This window comes from Octodon degus, unplaced genomic scaffold, assembly GCF_000260255.1.
Source record: "Octodon degus isolate 3935 unplaced genomic scaffold, OctDeg1.0 scaffold00099, whole genome shotgun sequence".
Classification (NCBI taxonomy): Eukaryota; Metazoa; Chordata; class Mammalia; order Rodentia; family Octodontidae; genus Octodon; species Octodon degus.
In genome coordinates, this window is record NW_004524675.1 from 8,728,541 (window position 1) to 8,748,923 (window position 20,383).

At 44.4% G+C, this 20,383-nt stretch overlaps 1 long non-coding RNA gene across 1 annotated transcript; it reads left to right on the forward strand.

Moving 5' to 3' along the window:
* Nucleotides 1–2,351: 2,351 nt before the first annotated feature.
* Nucleotides 2,352–5,132, forward strand: LOC111818671. Its single transcript, XR_002822598.1, has 3 exons — nucleotides 2,352–2,495; nucleotides 3,596–3,761; nucleotides 4,954–5,132. It is a non-coding gene; the product is annotated as an uncharacterized LOC111818671 (long non-coding RNA).
* Nucleotides 5,133–20,383: the final 15,251 nt, after the last annotated feature.

Consider the following 20,383-nt stretch of genomic DNA (forward strand, 5'->3'; position numbering starts at 1 on the left):
CTGATTCCAAAGAAGTTGGCAGCAGTCTAGAATTTTCATGACCACATACATTTCCATTGTCTTTCTGAAGCTGCTAAGAGACAGGCTCCTTATACCCATCATAACATTTACTACAACTAAGCAGCTACCATGGGCTCTATTGAGCTCTTCTCATGTCAGGTACTATGTTAAGCAGCACTTTACACAGATAATCCAACCCATGAGGCAGGCCAGTGTTACCTCCCTTACTTAGGTGAGGAAACTGGGACGTAGAGAAGTCAAGTCACTTGTTCAGGTTCCCTCTGCTCTTAGTGGGGAGGTTGGGGGTCCAACAAACACTCCTAACTGCACATTGTGTACTCTTAGGCATCACACTGCAAACATGCAAGTCATGAAATACAACTTTTAAATAAGGTGAAGTATTGGAGGTATAGCTTAACAGACTGCTTAACTGGCATGCGTGAGCGAGCCCCTGTGTTTAATCCCCAGCACTGCAAATATTTTTTTTTAATGAATACATAAATAAGATGAACCTGAGAGTTAAAAAAGGTAAACTCCAGAGCCCAAGTCACTGATTTTAAAGCCATGTTTTTCTGCCAGGTCACTGTTTGCCTCTGGCTATATTGTGGCCAAAGCACTACTTTGTAGAAACTGTTTAATAATGGGAAACCGACCTTGAATCCTGGAATCTGTAAAGTAAGCTAATGGAATCAATATTGGTTTACAGTGTGGTAGTGCTTCCGGTCTAATGTCTGATGATGCCATTCTTTCTCCTCATTTTAGAAAGTACATTAAGTAAGGCTGTTTGCATCATAAATTATTAGCTATTAAATCCCAGTAAGTCAGCCTGGGCTTCCAGCATTGCTGACTCTTCACTGTAGACCAAGCACTGTGCCATTAGGATGATAGATGAGAAGAGTTCTACCTTTTTCTTTGAAGTTTATCGTCTTCACAGAAACACAAGATAGCTATTTATTTTTGTATTTATGCAAATCATATATGCATACAGAGTTGTTAAAACATAAAACAACATATGGCTTAGGAGATTTCTGTAAGTGCCGTAGGCATCTCCGGATGCAGAAATAGCAGGGCTGCTAATGACGTGGCTTCCTCAGCAAAGATCACAGTGCTCAGTGACTTGCAAGATGTGGAAGCAAGGGGCGCTCAGGGATTGGTGCCACTTTTCTACTCATGCACTAATGTTCTATCTTTTTCATGGCAAACGAGTGTCATTTTAAAGAAGTTTGATCAAGCAGGAAGTGAAAGGATAAAGCAAGCCTCTTTTGTAGGATCCAGCGGGTCTTCCCAGGCTGAAGCCAGTCCCAAACACTGGCTTGTAGTATGCAGAATATTTGACAAACGTGGAGTTCATAGAGGTTCAAGTAAATGGGAGATGTTTAGAAGACAGTGTACAACTAGATCCTAATTAATGAGCCTCATAATCATCCTTGTTAAGTGTGTGTGTGGGGAGAGATAATTAAAAGAATCATGCACCAAATTGTATACTTTTAAGTTGCTAGAAGATTGAATTTTATATCAAGCTTATGTCAAATATTTCAAAAATATAAGATGTATTCAACTTTCAAATAAAAAGGAATTAAAGGAATGAAAGAAACAAAGATAAAAAATGGGCTTACTAGTTACCACATTTCACCTACGTGCCCGTGTCGCGGTTCCATACCATCTTCGTAGCAATTGTGTTGTAGATGGGGAAACTGAGGCTTTAGAGATCCAAGGAGCTGCCACACATCATGCAGCTGAGAAGTGTGAGGGTCTGTGCTCAGCCCTTTTGGATACAATGAAAACAGACTTTCCTACCCCAGTGGAAATGCTTCCTGAAAGATTCTGAGTCACTGACAAGGGATATTTGCAGGCTCTGGGCACATCCGGAATTGATATTTGCCAGAACCGTGAAAACCAAAGGTGAGCAGTGTGAGCGGAGCGCAGCTGGGGCCACGGCACTGCTTCTCTCCTTCCAGGCTGCCAGGCGATAAGCACAGCCCTCACTTTGCACACTACGCTTCATTTGCTCTTTGTACCACAACGCGGCTCCAGTGCCCATAGTGCAGAAAGCAATTAATTTGCCCAATATTATCTAATTCTTGGCATGTACTGAATGCAGCCAGAGAGACTAAGCCAGGATCCTATCAAGGACTAATGCCTGTGTCTGTGCAAAGGGATGTGCAGTTGCCATAGCAGCAATCAATCTGCTAAATAACCGGTAACATAAACTGATTCAAAGGCAAAGACTGATTTAGGTCAGGGAATTGCCACTCTATAAAGAACAACTTCTCAGTGACTTTTGAGATTTTTTTTTTTCCTTTTAGCTTTTAGAGATGGCCCTAGAAATATATAGTGAGTGAGTACTCAGTTTGCAAGAGGGTGTGTGTTGCCTCAAGAGGAGAACAGTGTGCTGTTCTCAGGAGGTTCGGGCAGACAATTCTGTGGAACATGCTGCAAAACTGCATTCCCACCCCAGGTCAATTTCCAGAGGCTCAGGAGGGCCAGTAACAAAAGTAACAGTGTCCACTTGAGTTCTTCCCATGCCCTGGGTCACCTCTCAGTGCTTCGTGTGCATTCTGACAACAACCCTGCAACGTGGGACTTCCCTTCACCCTTCAACAGATGGGGACCCTGAGGCTCGCCTGTCCAGAGCTGAGCGATGACCCAGGGATTGGTTCAGGATGCGGGCTTGGTTGGCTTGCAGTCGGTGGGGTGCCCTCTCCAGCCTGCCGTGCTGCTTCCCTGCCTGGGACTTTGCCCAGAACCAAAGCACAGTCCTTAGTTCTGGTTCTGCTTTGTGTCATGTGCATGCTGCTAATTATTTTTAATCCATCATAAAAACTAAGTCTCAGGCCAAGAGGACATAGCACAGCTACAACCCACACTAACTACTTTGGGTGCTTCAGATTGTGAATAAAAAGGCTTTCTCTTTTCCTTGAATTTTCACAGCAGTGTTAGGTATTCTGTTGGGTAAGCCTGTGCCAGGGAGAAAGAATTCTTTAACTACAAGGGATGGTGTGTTACAAAGTCAAGAAAGCACTGACCTGAGAAGCCTAAATCTATAGCAAAACTATAGATTTTGCTAGTTTCTACCTGTGTGATCGTGGGGAGTTTCCCTTAGTTTTTAAAGTCTGTTTCAAATGGGGATGATGACGATGATAATGTTGATATCAGTTCACTCTCATTAGACTCAGATTCTTTTGGGAATGAGATAGAAGTAAAAATTGCTTTAGGCTTAAGTATTAAATGTTCCTCTAAGAGTATCTTGCACCAAGAAATATGTTCTGTCATCCATATATCCCAATTTTTAATTGTATTTTTGTTTTTGCTTTTGGGCTTAGCATCTGTGCATTAAATATTTGCAGAATAAATGAAGTCTAGGAAAGCATTCACCAGCATGCCTGTCGCATGGTTGGGGTTTAATAAATACTAGTTTTCTGTTTAAACAAAGCCTAACATTTATTAGAGAATTCTTCATGTCTACATCTATTTTTTAATCACTAGTTTGACTTTATTTCTCAGAAGGACTTGCAGCCTGGATGCATAGAGAAAGGTGGTTTTGACTTTGGATGTGCCTTTATATTTCCATTGCCTCTTTCTGATTCCCTGTCAGAAAGTCACAAGGTGAAGCAAGCGTTGCTGACTGTGGTCCTGGAAGCCTCACCTTCCCAGGCCTTGCAGCTAGCGAGCCTGGGTCAAGACCCCTGGAAATGAACTTCATGCAATGCGCAATTTGACACAACTGTGCCAGCTGGAACCCACCTCCAGGAGCTGAGTAGGTGAGTTCATTTAGAGGATCCTATTGTTTTTCACTCTCTCAGCTAAAAGGATAGCAATTTCAAGTGAAAATGTAGCCTCCAAGCCAGCCCTTTTCCCATGGACTGTCAGTGGGTTATGAACATCACCCTCACAAGGCTGGGTTGCATTTGAGCTTGTAATGTGAAGCTAAGAAGGCTGCCTATCCCTTCTCATCATTCTTCTCCATGAGGTGGTATTTCTTCATTGACCCATAACCCCTCTATTGGATTTCTGCATATGGCATTGCTGTAGTTTGTGTCTGCAAAATAAGTTCAGTTTTCTTCCTGTATGTGGACATTGATTTTTTTCTTTTAACCCAGAATGCAAATGGAACCTGTGCCTGCTATCTGAATATCTCTAATTAGACTACCTGCACAAATCTACCTATTGACTTTAATAGATTGAATCCAAGTCTGCAACACTCTTACAGGGAAAGTAAGATTGCCTTGCCTCCCAGGTTTTCATCAGGACTTAGTCTGAATGCAGATAGATTTCCCAGATTCAAGATACAATGGTAGGCAAGAGTTTCTGAGACCCTGGAGGCAGAGTGTAATCATCACACAGGTAAATTATCCCTGCCATGAGAAAACTGGAGCAGTAAACAAAACATTAGTCCACTTCACTAGGAGGTCATGTATGTTGTGGTGCCATAAGAACCTGTCCCTGTGATTATAATTAGAATTGAGACTGCCATTCATGCCTTCACTTTTTTGTGCTTTTTATATTCTGCTGAGCTTTGTTTTACTTCAGCTTCTTTGCATTCTACCAATTAAGCCCAAAATTGGCAGTGAAGACAAAATACAAAGGAAAGGGAGGGCAAAAGTAGACAAAGGCAGTGGAGAATAAAGTTGAAAACTGCTCCCTCCTTCCTTCCTTCCCTCCTGGAAGCTGTGCTTAACCAAGGAGATACCAAGCCTGGGTGACAGGGAACCATTTACTCACCTGGTCTGAATCCCTGGGTAGTCCTTAGAAAACAGTTTCAGCAGTGCCTGTTACGTGAGCCTATGCCCTCCTCATCCTACCTGGCTGCTCAAACTCCAGTACACACCTGGGCTCTTCCACATGCAAAAACATTGGATGACATTTATCAAGGTTTGCTAGACTATTCTAAGTGTTTCTAATGAGCTAATTCATGGCTATTTATTTTTAAATAACTATCATCTCCATTTACAGATAAGAAACCTGAACCAAGAGAGAATGTAATGCCTCCTGAAGTTGACATGAAGTGGTGGGAAAGGACGCCAGCCCAAGCAGTCTGACCTGAATGCATTCTTACATTATGTTCTGATTCAAACATATGTATTGTTCCTTGTATAAAACCTGGAAAATATTAAAAAGAACGCAGAAGAAAATCTGAGCATCCGCTCTATTGTAACAACACTAGAATTACTGTATTTTAATGCCTTCCCTTTTATATTTTGAAGTAGATATTCTTTAAAATATATATTATTGAAATCATACTTTAGATAGAGTATCTTTCTTGTTTTCTACCAAATTTTAAGTGAACGTTCTCCATGCCACGATAAGGCCTTCCTTTGGATGGTGTGAAGTAATTAACTATCTCCCTATTGTTGGACAGATAGGATATTTCTGGTGTGTGCATTTTAACAGTGGAATAAAGCACTGTTTTGTTTAAGGGAATAAATGAATTTTTTGATGTGTAAAGTTGGGTCCTGTGATCTGCATGTACTTTCTTTAGATTGCCATTTACACTTATTTATATATATTCTGTAAGGCTTTTATTGCTCTTGCTTGCTTTCTTTTGACACCTGCACTTACAGAGAAGTGCAATTGTGTTTTAAGACTGACTGACACTAAAGTTTATCTTATTCAAGAGTTGCAGTGGGCTTCTTTTGATGGTATACTTTAGGGGTTTTCTGGAAAATGATGTTTTCACTTTGTACTTGTATTATTTGCATTCTATTCTCTCTTTTTTTTTTTTCTTTCAAAACTGGGTGGCACTGACTTGGAATCTGTGCCCCTCCTGTATCAGCCTTTCTAGTTGCTGGGATTATGGGGGTGTGTCACCATAGCAGACTAAGAGGCTTGCTTTCGATAAAAGCATGTATCTTGTTTCATACTTTTTGTCTGTGATACATAACGAGCCAAAGGAGAAGAGTGATCATAGTCAATTATGGTTGATACCATTAAGGATCTGTGAGTTGGGCCAATGACAAGAATGAAGACAAGTATGATTTTCATGGAACATGCTATGAAATACATGGATATAAAGGGTTCTGGAAACCCAGGTTAATTATCATGTCTTCTAGGAAAAACAGGTTACATCAAAAGCCATGAGTAAATGAAGTATTGGCTAAGCTCGATGTAGAAGGCTGAGTAAGTGCAGAGAGGCCATGATGTGGGGCAAGGGCACGCCTCAGGAAGGAAGAGTTTCACACAGAGGCACAGGGGTGGAGTTGATTCAGGATATACACACAGCATAAGAGGCCCCAAGGAGAGGTAGCATCACAGATGAAGATGAAGTGAAAGAGGTGGTAGGAATGGAGCATAGTTGTGAGCTCATGGGACTTCTGACTTTATTCTGGTGGTGCTGTAGCATGTGTAAGGCACCATAGAAAGGGCCTTGACCTTCTCTCTCAGGTGCTCATGAGTCTTGAAGAGTAATCTTAGGTGCCGGGTGGGCACCTTTCCTTCTGCCCATGCTTTGTAACTTGATTTTTCTTAAATATACTTGTCTCAGTTACTCTTCTCTCATTGCTGGGACAAAATACCCAACACCCAAAATTAAGGAAGGAAAGGTTTATTTAGCTCACAGTTTGTAGAGATTTCAGTCCATACTCAGCTGGCTCCAAGGCAGAGTGGCACATGGCAGAGGGCAGCCTTTCATGGCAGCAGAAAACAGCAAGACAGCAATAGCAAATGGGAGGAGTAGCAGCAAAAATGGCACCAAAGAGCAAGTCTGCCTCTCTTATGTGCATTCAGGCTGTCTGTCCCAGGCTAGGTATGGTACATCGATATTCCCAGCAGTACTCATATACATAATCCCAGTGGATGAATTAATCACAAACTCTAGAAGTCCACCCCATGACTTAGTGAGGCTTTCCGGGGACAGCTAGCCACAAACCATAACACTACTTGACTCTGTGAAGTTTCTTAAATGCCTTTACAATATCTGACTATGCAATTTCTCAATTATTAGTGTCTAGTGACTCCATTTCGGGCATCTGTAGTTAGTTCACTCCTGTACCACAACATTGTAATCTAGTTTGGAGGACCTGTTTTATTAGTATACATTGCTTGAGCTTGGTCTGCTGCTGTGAAAATTGGTATCTCAAGCTCTGGCTTAATGCATTTGTTGCCTTCCATTCTAGTTGAATGCAAGTCAGAGCTGTTGGGGCAGTTGTGCTTGCTGCAGTCGTCCATGGTCCAGGCCCTAAGACATCCATTCATTGGCCAGAGCTCAGTCTAAGTCCACACATTGCTGGATGCTGGGGAGTGAGTGTAAGGAGGTGTGCCTAGGAGAAAAGGCGATGGGATTTGGTGAACACACTGCTGCAGTATATGTAGTATGATTTAAAAAATTATATACGTATTTACACTTTTTAAAATCTTTATTTATTTGCTACAAGGTCTCGCTATGCAGCTCAAAGTCATAGTGATCCTCCTGTCTCGGCCTCCCCGGCACTGGGATTACAAGCGTGCAGCACCATGCCCAATTTCAGTGGGCATAGCGTGTAGTACCAGGGATTGAACCTGGGCCCTTGAGCTTGCCAAGCAGGTGTGTAGACCACCGAATTATCTCCTAAGCCCCAGTACTTAAATTTTAAAACTCTGTTACAGTAAAAGAAGCATTCCCATTAACTCCCTTCAGTGTACTCTTCCTCTCTTTAAACCCACTCATCCATTGTTCTTGATGCCTTCTAGCAGTGCTGGGGGTCCTCATTTGTTGTGCTGTCCCGGTTGCCTCAGTGTCCTGAATCAGTTCACAGCCTCTACCTCTCATGGTCCCTTTGAGTGGTCGAAGAGCCAGAAGCTGCTTGGTGCCAGGCCCAGTGACAAGGTGGTGAGGGCGCACTGCGATGTTTTCACTTCACAGGAACAGTCCGAAGTGTTTGGAATTAGTTCAGGACGGCAAGGCAGCCACAAAAGGACAGCTAAAGGCACAAAAGAGGACTTTGAGCGCAACTTCAGAACGTGGAAGGAACAACGGATGTTGTTGAAGTGAGGAGCTCTTTTGGGAGGGATTCATGGCACTGGCTTTTACTGTAATAACTTTTTTTAAGAAATGCAACCATTCCTATTCCTTTGGCTCCCACATTGTCCGTGCACATGACTGTAGCTGTAATTCTTACTTTTAATGGGGGCCTCACCAGAACTATGAAATGAGGCTTTCCAGGCATCATGGGTATTTTCTAGTTTCACAACTCTTTAATCACTTAGGAAATTCATCTCATCTATTTTTTAATTTTTTAAAAAAATCGGCTTACTTTCCCCAGTTTTCTAATTCTGCCTCTTCTTCACAATTTATTTTCCATCTTCATCCCCATTTGAAAGAGCTCTTACAAATAAAAAAATGTTTATACCTTCTTGTGTAACTTTGATTTTGAAATGATGATTGGGAATCGACCTGCAAATTGTACATACAAAATGGAATATTGTAGCAAAATCATTTTCTCTACTAATTTAGTGGCATCTTAAATAGAAGATTAATCATAAGCCTGTGAGCTGGCCTGGTGGTACACGAATGCAGTGCCAGGCACTTGGAAGGCTGATGTGGAACGAACCACAGTTGAAGGCCAGTCTGGACAACACAGCCAGCCCTGTGGGGTGGGGCCATGCTAAAAGAAAAGCCCCAAATCCAAAAACCACAATAAAAAAGGGTATGACAACGTGTTCAGACTACACTTATACTAGAAAAACTGGTAATTTTTTTTTGTTTGTATTTGTCTGTAAGACTATGAGGATCTTATCTGTTGTATAATCTCCATATATAACATTTGCTGCTCTGTCCCCCACCCCCCCACTAATCAGTCTGTCATATACATCACACATTTTGTTTTATTCTGTCAGCTCCACACCTGCCTCACTTAATTCTGTGCAATCAGGAATGTGTTAGGGGAACATAATTAGCACTGCCACCAGGCCAGGGTTGAAACTGCCTCTCTGGGTGGAGGCAGAAAGAGGTACTGTTGGGCTAGGAAAGCAATTTTAATTTCAAATTATGTTGGAGCTGTTGTAAATACAAAGGGTAAGGGTTGTTGAAATACAAAATATAATTTGGAAGTGTCATTTTACTATTCATAGGCTCATTTCTTTCTTTGTCCCTGCTGCCCTCAGCTCCACTACGCCTCTTCCTGGTCTGTCTGTGTAGAAGAGTCTAAGTAAGACACACGGTGTGCTGCAGCCCCTTGGCCACAGCATAATGTCCCCAGTGGAACAGCAGGGTTTTCATGCCTGTTTGACCTTCAGAACAACTCTGGTGACACTGCCGGAAGCAGGGCTTCCCTGAATCATGAGGATAGGTTTCCACAAGCTTCTCCAGCCAGTTGCCTCATGTTCACATTCCCTGCCTAACCCGATTGCTCTCCACTGTATTATCTTACTCTTAAAGCTCCCTCTCCATAAATTAATCTAATCCTGATACTTCACACAATTCTGGGCATATTTGGGCCCTCAGTGTCTGTTTAAATGAATGAAAGGATGCATATATGAGCACTTGGGCTTGTGTTGATTCCTAGCTCCACATTTGTAATTTACTCATGACCCAGTCATTATAGCTGCAAGATAAAGATGGTGGTCCTAATTGCAGGGTCATACTAAGGAAGTAAAACAATGTATTTGCAGCCCCTAGGAGGATTCCTACTGCAAGGATACAATGAATGGATAGTTCTGTAGTCTAGGGAAGCATTGAGCATTTGGGGCAGAGGAGCAACTGAGTGAATGTTGTGCCTTAGGAAAGATGAATCTGGTGGTGTGATGCAGAAATGAGAAAGGGATTGAAACTCTGCTGCAGTATCCTGCTTAGGAGATAACAGGGTCTGAACCAGCATCTTGGTTAGAGAATATAGTCCCAGATGCCACCCCAGGCGGGTGGTTCGCTTTGTTGAGCTATTTAGGTGCCCTATGAAGGCGACAGAACCTCATTGAGCCCCCCTAACTGAACTGTTGGCCTTCTTGCCAATTGGTGCTGGCTGGGTTTAGTCAGCTCATAACCAAATGGGAACAGTGACTCATTTAGACCCTATCATAAAGAAGGTTTATTTTGAGGACATCCTCCAGTTCAGTGCAATTGAAATAGAAAAGCCGTGAGGATCCAAGGCAGTCGCTTCTCCCTCTTGACACTCACCACTTCACAGGCATGGTATTCCTGTTTCTCAGTATATTTCTGCTTTTATTTTTTTGCTGATGGCTTTCTAAACTCCTCCATTCCAAACCCCAGCGATCTGTCTCATTATGATCATTGCGTTTAGCATGTACCTTGTGCTAAACCAGTTCATGTGTCTTCATTCTGGGCGGCAGTCCCCGTGGGGCCTCCTCCTCCCTTACCAAGACTACAGGACCAGACTGAAAAGGAGGATTGGAACACTAAGAGCCTGACTGCCGCCCAGGACAGAGCACAGTGGAGAGGGCGAAACATATTTGCTAGTTCTTGTGAAAAACGGGTTCTATCTGTCGGCATAAGTGGGTGCCTGCTGAGATGGCTTTAGGAACACCTACAGAGGAGATCATGCTGGATACTGTGCTCCCCAAATAATGAGCTTAGCAATCCATGGAATAACTTCCAGTGCCGTCTATGTTCGAGCACCGTAGTAGGGCTGAAGATACAGTGGAGGACGTGATAGAGTCCTTGCCCCTGTGTAACTTACTTTCTCCTGGCAAGAGCCAATGAAAAGGTAAGCAAAAGGTACACTTCTAACCACAGCCTGAGTTAATATGAAATATATGATTAATATCAAGATACGGGATTAATAGTAAGCAAATATATGAGTTTTTAAATTTCATCTTTATTTATTTGGTACAGGGTCTCACTATGGCAGCTGAGACTCATAGTGATCCTCCTGTCTCAGTCTTCCCAGTACTGGCATTACAGGTGTGCACCACCACACCTGGTTTAAATATATGATTTAATACAAAGTAGGAGTAGGCCTTATTATGAAGATAAATATGGTAGCATGAGAGGCTCAAAGATAAGGATCTCTGGTCCCACTTTTTCTTCCGGGTGGACACAAAGAGAGACTATTTCTTAGTACAGTTTCTTGTAGTATAACTCAGTGGTCATTTGCTCAAGTCCTGGCCAGTGAACTGTGAGGAGTGCTGAACACCACTTATAACCATAGCCTGTGAGATTCTTCCCATCCAAGCACTAATCAGACCTGACCCAGCTTAGCGTCTGCAAGATTTGGCACATTCAGGGTGTTATGGCCGCAGACAGCCTGTAAGATTCCTTTAGTGGACCTTCATGTTCTTTTGCATTTTATCTGACTTGGAGGGAGACAGTTCCACTGCGTGAAAACTGGTGGAGTTGTAGTGTTCTTGAATCACTGCCTGGAAGTTCCCATAGAGTGTTTCTAATCTATGGTCATGTTTATGAGAAATACGTTGTTTTTTTGTATTGTTTTTTTTAAGGGAAGGGTCTACAGGGTGTTCAGGGTCTCACTACTAGATCAGACTCATAGTGACCCACCTGTTTACAGCCTCCCAAAAACTGGGATTACAGGTGGATGCCACCATGCCCAGTCTCAATTGCCCTCTCAGCGCACCTCGGGGGTAGGGCTATCATGGCAGACCCAGGGATTGAACCTCCAGAAATACATTTTAATTGTGTCTAGCCAGTGGTTCTCAAAGTGGGGTCCCTGGGTCTACAACATCAGCATTGCTTGGGATCTTGGTCCAGTCAATAAATTATCTGCAATAAATAATCTGAGACTCATGATTTATGAATATTAGATGTATTACCATTCTGGAGGCTGAAAGTACTGTAGAAGGTGAAACTAGATTCAGAATTCAAAGAGGTCTACTTTTTGTTCCTAAAAATGATTCCTAAACACTGTGCTACCATGTGGAAAAGAGAGTAGATAGTGAAAAGGGCCTCGCTGCCTATCTGCAGACCTTTGGAAACTGTCATCCCATTCATGAGGGAGGATACCTTATTGCCCTCTAAAAGTCTCACTTCTTAATGCTACTGTGTTGGGAATTTAGTTTTAACCTGAATTTTGGAAGAGACACTGACGTTCACATGACAGTACCTGGGGACATGGACATGTAGATGTGCTGATCAGAACCATAGGAAAGCAGAGCCTAACAGGATTTTAGCAGGCTGTCCAGCAGAGTAGGGCGTATGCTAGAACGGAGGACATGAAAGTCACCAAGATGGTGGGGCTCCTCTGCTGCAGCCACTAGCATTGCCTTAGCCAACACAGAGAGCAATTTGCCATGGAGATGTGTTCAGAATCTTCTGAGGCTTGATGTGTGATTAGAGAGGAAGGAGCCATCACGTGATGTAGGAGAAGCTCACTTCACACGGGGAACCAATTACACGGAATAAGTCCAGTGCTTTTGCAGGAAAGTCAAGTGGCCAGCATGACCAGCATGGAATGTTTTGAGGAAAGGACCGGGGATGAGATTGGATAGGAAAGTCAGTGCCACATCACACAGGTCTAAGCGCCACATATGTGGTGGTTCTGCTCTTCTAAGTGCTTTTATATATTCATTCTGCAAGCCATCAACAAATTTTATGTGTCTAAAATATATACAGTAAAAATGGTACTACTTAAAGCAAGTGTGCAAGCCAGCACTTTCACGGTGCTGCACAACCATCAGCACTCTTCCTAGAACTTTTTCATCATCTCAGACAAACTCTGGACCCACTGAACTGCGATTCCCCACCCTCTGCCACCTCTCCCACGCCCTGTTCCTTGATCACCTGTACCATTTCCCAGGCAGGTCATGCCTACTAGCTGTCTCTGTGAATTTACTCTCACCTAAGTAGAATCATATAATACGTATCCCTATATCTCAAGCTTTTAAATGTAGTGTAACATTTTCAAGGCTTAGCCATTTAGTAGTGTGAGTTAAGTTCCTCCTTTTTCAAAGGCTGAGTATTCTGATGTATGCCTACGCCACATGATGTCGGTGCATTCACACACTGATGGGGCCAGGTTGGTGTCTACTTTGGGCTACTGTAAGTAGTGCTCAGTGACGGTTAGTGTGTGAGGATGAGTGTGTTGGAGCCTTTTTGCTTTCAATCCTGGTTCAAGAAACTTTCTCAGTACCTCGGTGCTGTCTACTGAGAATGAACTGTGTAGGACCTGATCTGATCAAGGCATTCATTCTAGTGAAGGAAGATGCAAATATGAATCAGTTTTAAAATATTGGAGCAGAAGAAGCATGCTCACGTGGTGCCCTGTGATATGGGGTCAAGAAAGGATTCCTGGAGGAGTTGTGCCAAACTCATTCTCAAAGAAGAAAATGGTCAGGTGATAAAGAGGAGGAAGAGCACTTTGGGTAGAGGGTAAAGTACTTGAGCAGTGAGATGCTCAGGCTGTCCCTGGAGGGTGAAGTGTGGAGTGTAAAGTGGGAGAAGGTGCAGAGTTGAGGCTATAGAGATGAGCAGAGGATCTGGCAGGAGATGTTAAGGAGCATGACACGAATCCCTTAGGGCAGTGATTCTTAATCTTGAAGGCACTGGAGTATTGCTCAGCAGCTCTCAGAAAGCATTAACACCAAGCCTGAGATCCACCCCCATACACTCTGGCTTAATTGGTCTGGGTTGGGGCCAGGACATTGGCATTTTTGAAATTTCCCCAGGTAATTCCAGGGCACAGCCAGGGTTGCAAAGCACTGCCTCAGGCAATGGGGAAGCTGTTGGAGGGTTTTAAGTGAAGAAAAACAAGATCAGAGTCTTCTTAACCAAAGTGAATTTTATAGCTGAGGGTTCCTCCTTGGGGAGGGAGGCCCTTGCCTATTCTCTGAGACCCATTTTGTTCCACTGCAAAATGAAGATGCTACCTGTGTAGCTAGAGGGCTGTGTAAGGGGTACACTATGGTGCATTTTTGTCCCAAGATAGGGCATGTTCTTTACAGGCCGATGTGACAGTATTGAGGACCCCTGAACACAGTTCTTTATTCCCAGGATTCTGGGCCCCACACTAGGGTTGGGCATGGTGTGTATGATCCTTTCTCCTGAGGAGGACAAAGACAGCCTTCCATTTGCATGGCTCAGCACCCCTGCCATAGAGCTACCTGGGGTGTCCGAGCTTTGCTGGCCTGGGCTCTCTAATGGGGTGCCTTAGAGTTTCATTCCTTAACGGGAGACTTCCTGATGAGAAGGATGAGTTTACAGTGTTTTTGACCAGAATGAAAAGTAAGAGCTGATGCAGCTGTGTGTGATAACGCCAAGCAAGAGCAAGGCCGCACCTGCCTGCTGACTTCATCTCAGGCTCCATGCTGTGGCAGCAGTTGTGTGTTGTTTGCTTGTTTCCATGTCTATCCAGAGCAAAAATCCTATAGCAGAGCCATTCACCTGCTGCCTTCCCAACCCTTCCCAGGAGGAGGGTGCCACTGAGTGCACAAAACAGAGTAAGAGACCTAATTTCTGATTCGCAGCTGTTCTTGGGGCACAGCTGACCTTCATTTTCTAAGGGGTGAGGTCTTCTTTATCTTTGGGGTTCCAACTTTGAGGTCTTGAATCATGGACTTAGTCATTCTGTGCTATCAGCATATTGAGTGGGGGAAAATTGTGCATGACACGGAGCACGAATCTGTTGGAAATGATGGTGCAAGAAGTAGGAGGAGAAAGATGACTGGAGTAGCTGTAGGGCCTAGAAATCGGAGAGCAGGTGCAAGGCTCTCTGTGCATCTCTTTTGTCCTACAAGTTAATTTAAGGGTATGGCAACTTTCCTGTGTTTATATTTATGATTATGACATATTAACATTTTCCTGTAGTAGTAAAATTCCAAGTTTGTCCTACCCACTGACTGGAGGTGAACATGACCTGAGGCTATTGTGGGATGGAGGCACCCAGAATGCCCGTGTGTTTGAGACCTACCCCAAGGCTTTGCATATCCTTTACACTCTTTGCCTTCTCATGCATGCACAAAAATCTAAATTATTGCATCGATTTATGTGTACCCCTTGTCTTAGTTACTTTTCTCATTGCTGAGACAAAATACCTGACACCCAAAGTGAAAGGAAGAAAAGATTATTTGCTTAGCTCAATTTGTAGACATTTTGGTCCATGATCTTATGGTTCCAAGGCAGGGTGGCATGGCAGAGGCGCATCGCAGGGGAGAAACCGTTCATGGTAGGCAGAAGATAGCAAGAGCAACAAGCAAGCAACAAGCAGCAAAAGTGACCACAGCAGCCCCCTTGCTGTCTCTTTTGTTTTATCCAGGCTAACCACCCTCAGGAAGGCAACCCTCACACTCAGTGTGGGGCACCCTTAATCCTAACATCGCACCATGAATCAATCCCAGCATCACATACTCAAGATCCGTCCACCTTCGAAAAGCCCAAGCTATGACCACATAAGACTTTGGGGGAACATCTAGATACTAACCATAATGCTTCTCCTCTCTTCTATTTGTGTGGCTAATTAGCCAGTTGATGGCAAATTTTAACCATCTGAAACCCAGTAGCCTAAATATTACAGCGTATGTTTCCCTTTAGATAAGAAAACTAACCCTGTAGGTTTAATTTTAGGCTTTGTTCTTTCCTTTCCCAATAAACTTGTTCTCTATTATTTTAAAATAGCTTCATGGGCTTAATAGCGTATTCAAGGCAAGCATGTCAGCTTGTGGCTGTCCATGGGGCTGTCCTGGAGCTGCGGCTTGACAGGGAGCACTCTGATTCCTCACCTCAGTAACAGGGCCTGGCCATGCATGCACGCTCAGATGATGGCCCATCTGTGCCCTGCCCAGTGCCAGCTCATGAAGTATCTCACTTGACTAATTAAGGGTGAGGCTCCTTGTATTCTTATGCATGTAGAGACTGTCCCCTGTTAAGCCAAAAGGAGGAACTAAGAGGGAGGACCCTATTGAAAATTTGCCAGACAGATTGTACATAGCCCTCACCTTGTACATCAGGAATTTTTATCTGCATCATACAGGTGGAGAAAATTCAGCTCCCAATGGCTGAACAGTATAGTAAAGATCACACTGCGAGGTTGAGTGGCCTCAGAACTGCAACCCTAGTCTGATGTGCTGGGCTCTCACCAGGGCACCTCAGTGCTCAGCGACCGACATCTGGGTAACTCCTTGTGGATGGGCTGCTCTGCGTGATGGAGAAAGCTTAGCCCTGTCCCTGGCCTCTATTCTAGTTCCCAACACCATCCCCACCTCCATTTCAACACAGCAACCCAAGATGTCTCCAAACCTAGTCAGTTTTCCCCTTGTGGTCAAAATGCCCCATTCCCAGTTGACTATTACTCGCCTTTGTTAATACACATGTTTTTCTCATTCAATTCTCACTTCTACCAATACACTAGGAACTGTGAGTGTTCCCATTTTACAGATTTAAAAACAGAACCTAAAGAAATCGTGAGTTGACCAGGGTTTCAGAGCTTGATAGTAGCTCTAACTTTTTTCCCCTTGCAGAACTAGTGGAGAAGGTAAGAAGCTGAGTCGCCCGGGCATGGTACCACACCGGCACAGTGGTTTTGCACTTCGTAAAGCATTCTTCGAAGCCTGCTAAAATTCAGATTCCTGACAGATTCAAGTCCATTCCATCTGTAGTGGGTGCAGGAATGTGTACACCCACACTATCTGGGCAGGCAGTGCAGGGACCCTAAGTGGAAAAACACTGAACATTGTACTTTGCTGAGTAGGAAGTGACTCCAAAACAAAATTTCGGGAGAAACAGAGATGACTGGAAAATGAGGAAGCTTAGGGTCAAACTGACAAAACGCAGAACTCAGTCCAAGTGCCGAGGAAGGTGCTCTAAGATGTTTTCTGCCAAGTGACCTGTGAAGTTGGCTGGAGGCATCTTCAGCAGGGCTTTAGTGATAGGTTCAGTGCTTCAAATCGCTGCCCATCTCTGGCTCAGGTTTAATCCCCAAGCGGAGTGGATTGCTTTGCTTGGTTTGGAAGCTTAGTGCATCCTGAAGTTCTAAAAATGGCTTCAGCAAAACAAAAACAGCTGTGTCAGTTTCCAATTTCCGCTCTATTCAGATTCACACTCCGCCGCCTCTCCTCCCTCGGAGGCCCCGGGACCCAGGCGCACACACGTGGGCACACACGTGCACAGTGTACATTCTCTACCTCCTTTGCTTTCTCAGGCATTCTTGCCCCGGAAGGGACATGGGCAAACCTGCAGCACACACTCACACGCACACGCACATGCACACGCACACACACGGCTGCCTTTCACTCACTTAAGTTCATTTCTCCACAGAGAAGGAATGTTTCTAGTTTTCCATAAAGGAATTGCAAACAAGAGAAGCCACAAGAGCCCAGACTACAATAAAATGTTACAATATGCTTTCAAGCTGGAGTGACTAAAACGCTAGGAAGAGAAAGCGACAGTATAATGTCTATTTTTGTCTTCAGCTATAATCTACCCACTTGTAGTTTCATAGCTGTCAGGAGGCAGAAAAGGACATGTAATCAGCCCTTCGTTCTTCGCTCGTGTCTACCACCCGGGTGACACGGATGTGGGTGTGTGTGCACAGACACAGATATTTTAGCACAACTGTCAGAGAGTTCCATTAAACTTACACCTCAAGTCTGGCAATTTTAGAACCCATCCTTTTGCTCTTTATTTCTTGGCCAATCATGGAAGGTGAAAAACAGGTGATTAAGACCCATTTTCTTTGAGCCAGGAGAGCATGGTTACCACTGGCTGACCAGGAGGACCAGCCCTGCAAGTGTTAGTCCTTTTCAGCATTGGACAAAAGATCTACGGATGTGCACACCACCCACGAACTTGCAGATGGCCCTTCTCCCCCAGAGGAGGCAGACATGCACTAATAGAAATACTGTAGGCTTGGACTCAAGAGACCTGAGCGTCCTGCCTCAGTCTCCATCTATAAGCTCTGTGGCCTCTTAGTTGTTTGGTCTCTCTTGACCTCAGAGCTCTCACGTGTAGAGAGACAATCACTCCATTCAATGAGAATCTAAGATAGTATGGATAAACAGCAAATGTCACCACACACTCAAAGCTAAAGAAATGTTACTTAGTGATAGTAGTATTTTTGTCATTGATGCTTTATCTGTTTTATTTATTTATTTTCATGTATTTGGTACAGGGTCTCACTACACAGATCAAACTAGTAGTGAGCCTCCTATTTTCAGCCTCCTCAACGCTGGGATTACAGGCATGCGCCACCACACCCGGACTCAGTAGCTGGCTCAGTGTACTCAGGGGCGTGGCCAGCACAGCATGCAGTACCCAGGATCAAACCCTGGTCCCTGAGCTTGCCTAAGCAGGCGCTTAGTCCACTGAGCTATCTTGCCGGACCTTATCTGTACTTTTTTTATTGTCAGTAGTAGTAATGGAAGCAGTGAAGGCACTGTAGCTTGGGATTTGATTTGTATATGTACATTCTGTACTCTTTGTTAGTTGCCCACTGTCCTGCTGTGTGGTCAGCCTAGGGTGCTGTATGCAATTTTTAGATGACGATCATGGGAAGAGCAGAGAAATGATGTCGTTATGGCACAGTGCTAAGATTCTGAGAAATTTCGTGAGCCCTTCCCTCTCCCTTGACTCCCTCACAGGCAAACGACATTAAATCCCAATGGAGACACTCAGTCCCATGCAAACTCCTCCTACCAGAAGCTTCCTTTACATGGGCTGCCATGGCAGCTGTGTGGGAGGAGGGCCCCAGCATGAGTGGAGGTAATTCTTCAGCAAGCTGGGCACTCAGAGTCTTACCGACCTCAGCTGAGGTGTCACCCCTGCCTTGTTTTTAGCCACGTGAGCTCATTACCTTGCTGACCCTTTCAAAGATTCACATTTCTGCCTCTGTGAAGCCAAGCATCTGTGGGGATATGGTGAGGCACGAAGGAGCTTCAGAGTGTGAAAACACTCTCTACACGGGAGGGTGCCAGATAGTGCTGGTTGGCCACATTACAGTAAAAGAGGGCAGGGGGACAAGCCAGTCTTTCCAAGCTCTAAGTCACCAAAAACCTGTTAATTCCTGGGGGCCTCAAACTGATTTCCTTTTCGTATTTGAAGTAACCTTATTTCTGAGTAGAAGTCTCCCTCTGTGCTTTCCTCCCAGGCCCTGCGCAGACCCAGAGCCACACAGTCATTTCTTTGTCTGCAAGCTCATTAATGCAGCACCGACTTCAACAGAAGAGCAGCTGTTTGGGGGTGTCTGCCTCACTGAGAGGGACACACAGGTACTGCTGCTGCTGCCGCTGAGCGTTTTCAGGATGACAGATTGCCTCAATGAAGTGTCCATGTGCTGCTCCATTATGATGCCTCAGGTCGAGGGGAAAAAAAAACCTGGACCCACCAAAAAGCTTTCACAGCTTGGAAAGTGCACGGTTTGGGGTGTTTAGCACTTCAGCACATGCTCTGTGACTGTGCATTCAAGGCAACGTGTCAGGAGAAATTAGTCTGCAGCAGGCCACATATGTCAGCCAGCCGGTGAAGCATTTGCCTGACACCCAGCTAGGGGTTGAGAAGAAAAGGCTGCTCACCTTAAAGACCCCTCAAGGTTAGCACATTTGGGAGATTGTCCAGCATCTCGTACTCAGGTCAGGTACTGCTAGGGAGAAGTGCGAGCTGAGGAGGGAGGAAGCAGCCAGGCAATTCTAAGGACAAAAATGGAACCTGCTATCATTTACTGAGAGAGAGAGAGAGAGAGAGAGAGAGAGAGAGAGAGAGAGAGAGCTGCATTGCACACACTGACATATAACAACCCTGTCAAGTGGGCACTATTAATATCTGCATTTTTAGATGGGAAGATGAAAGTGTGGAAAGGTCATATGTTTTGAAATTCATCCAACCAGGAAGTCCCAAAGTGGCCCCTCAGAATCTGCAGTGTACCTGCCTCCTTCCTCACACTGCATGTGCATGGGTGGCAGGGATACTATCTGTGAACAAACCTGTCAGCGCTTGGACATGCACCTCTGAGCTCTTCTGGAAAAGAAAATCTGGTAGGCACCACCCTACAACACAGGTATATGTCCAGTTCCCACTTGGAATTTCTTTCTAAGCTAGTGGCCCCTTCTCTGAAGACAGCCAGTAAAGGTGAATGATCCCCTCTAAAAGATGAATTGGTGAGTAGTGGAGAGAAAGACTCGGAGCGCATGGCTGAAGAGCGGGTGGCAGATGAGCTGAAGTTAAGGGCAAGGGTATGAGAGGAAAGGGCAGATGTGAGACAACAGGAAAGACATGGTGAGCACTTTGATAAAAAGAGAGAGGGAGAGAAATTTCCAGCTTGGCAAACCGAAGAGGAACGATTTTCTCAAAAGCAAGAGGTCTGTTGGAAGGGAAGGGCAGAACGTGTTTCCTTTAGGACCTTTGGCGCTCTGCTCCAATCAGGACCTGAACACAGAGCTTCCATTGGACAGTTGGGAGTGGTGGAGAACAATTACCCAGACAGACTAGAAGAGACCTGACCAAGAGAGTGAAAAAAGAAGTGGGAGGAACAGTGAAGCCTAACAATGCTTAAACGGTGTCCAAGAAAGTGGACTC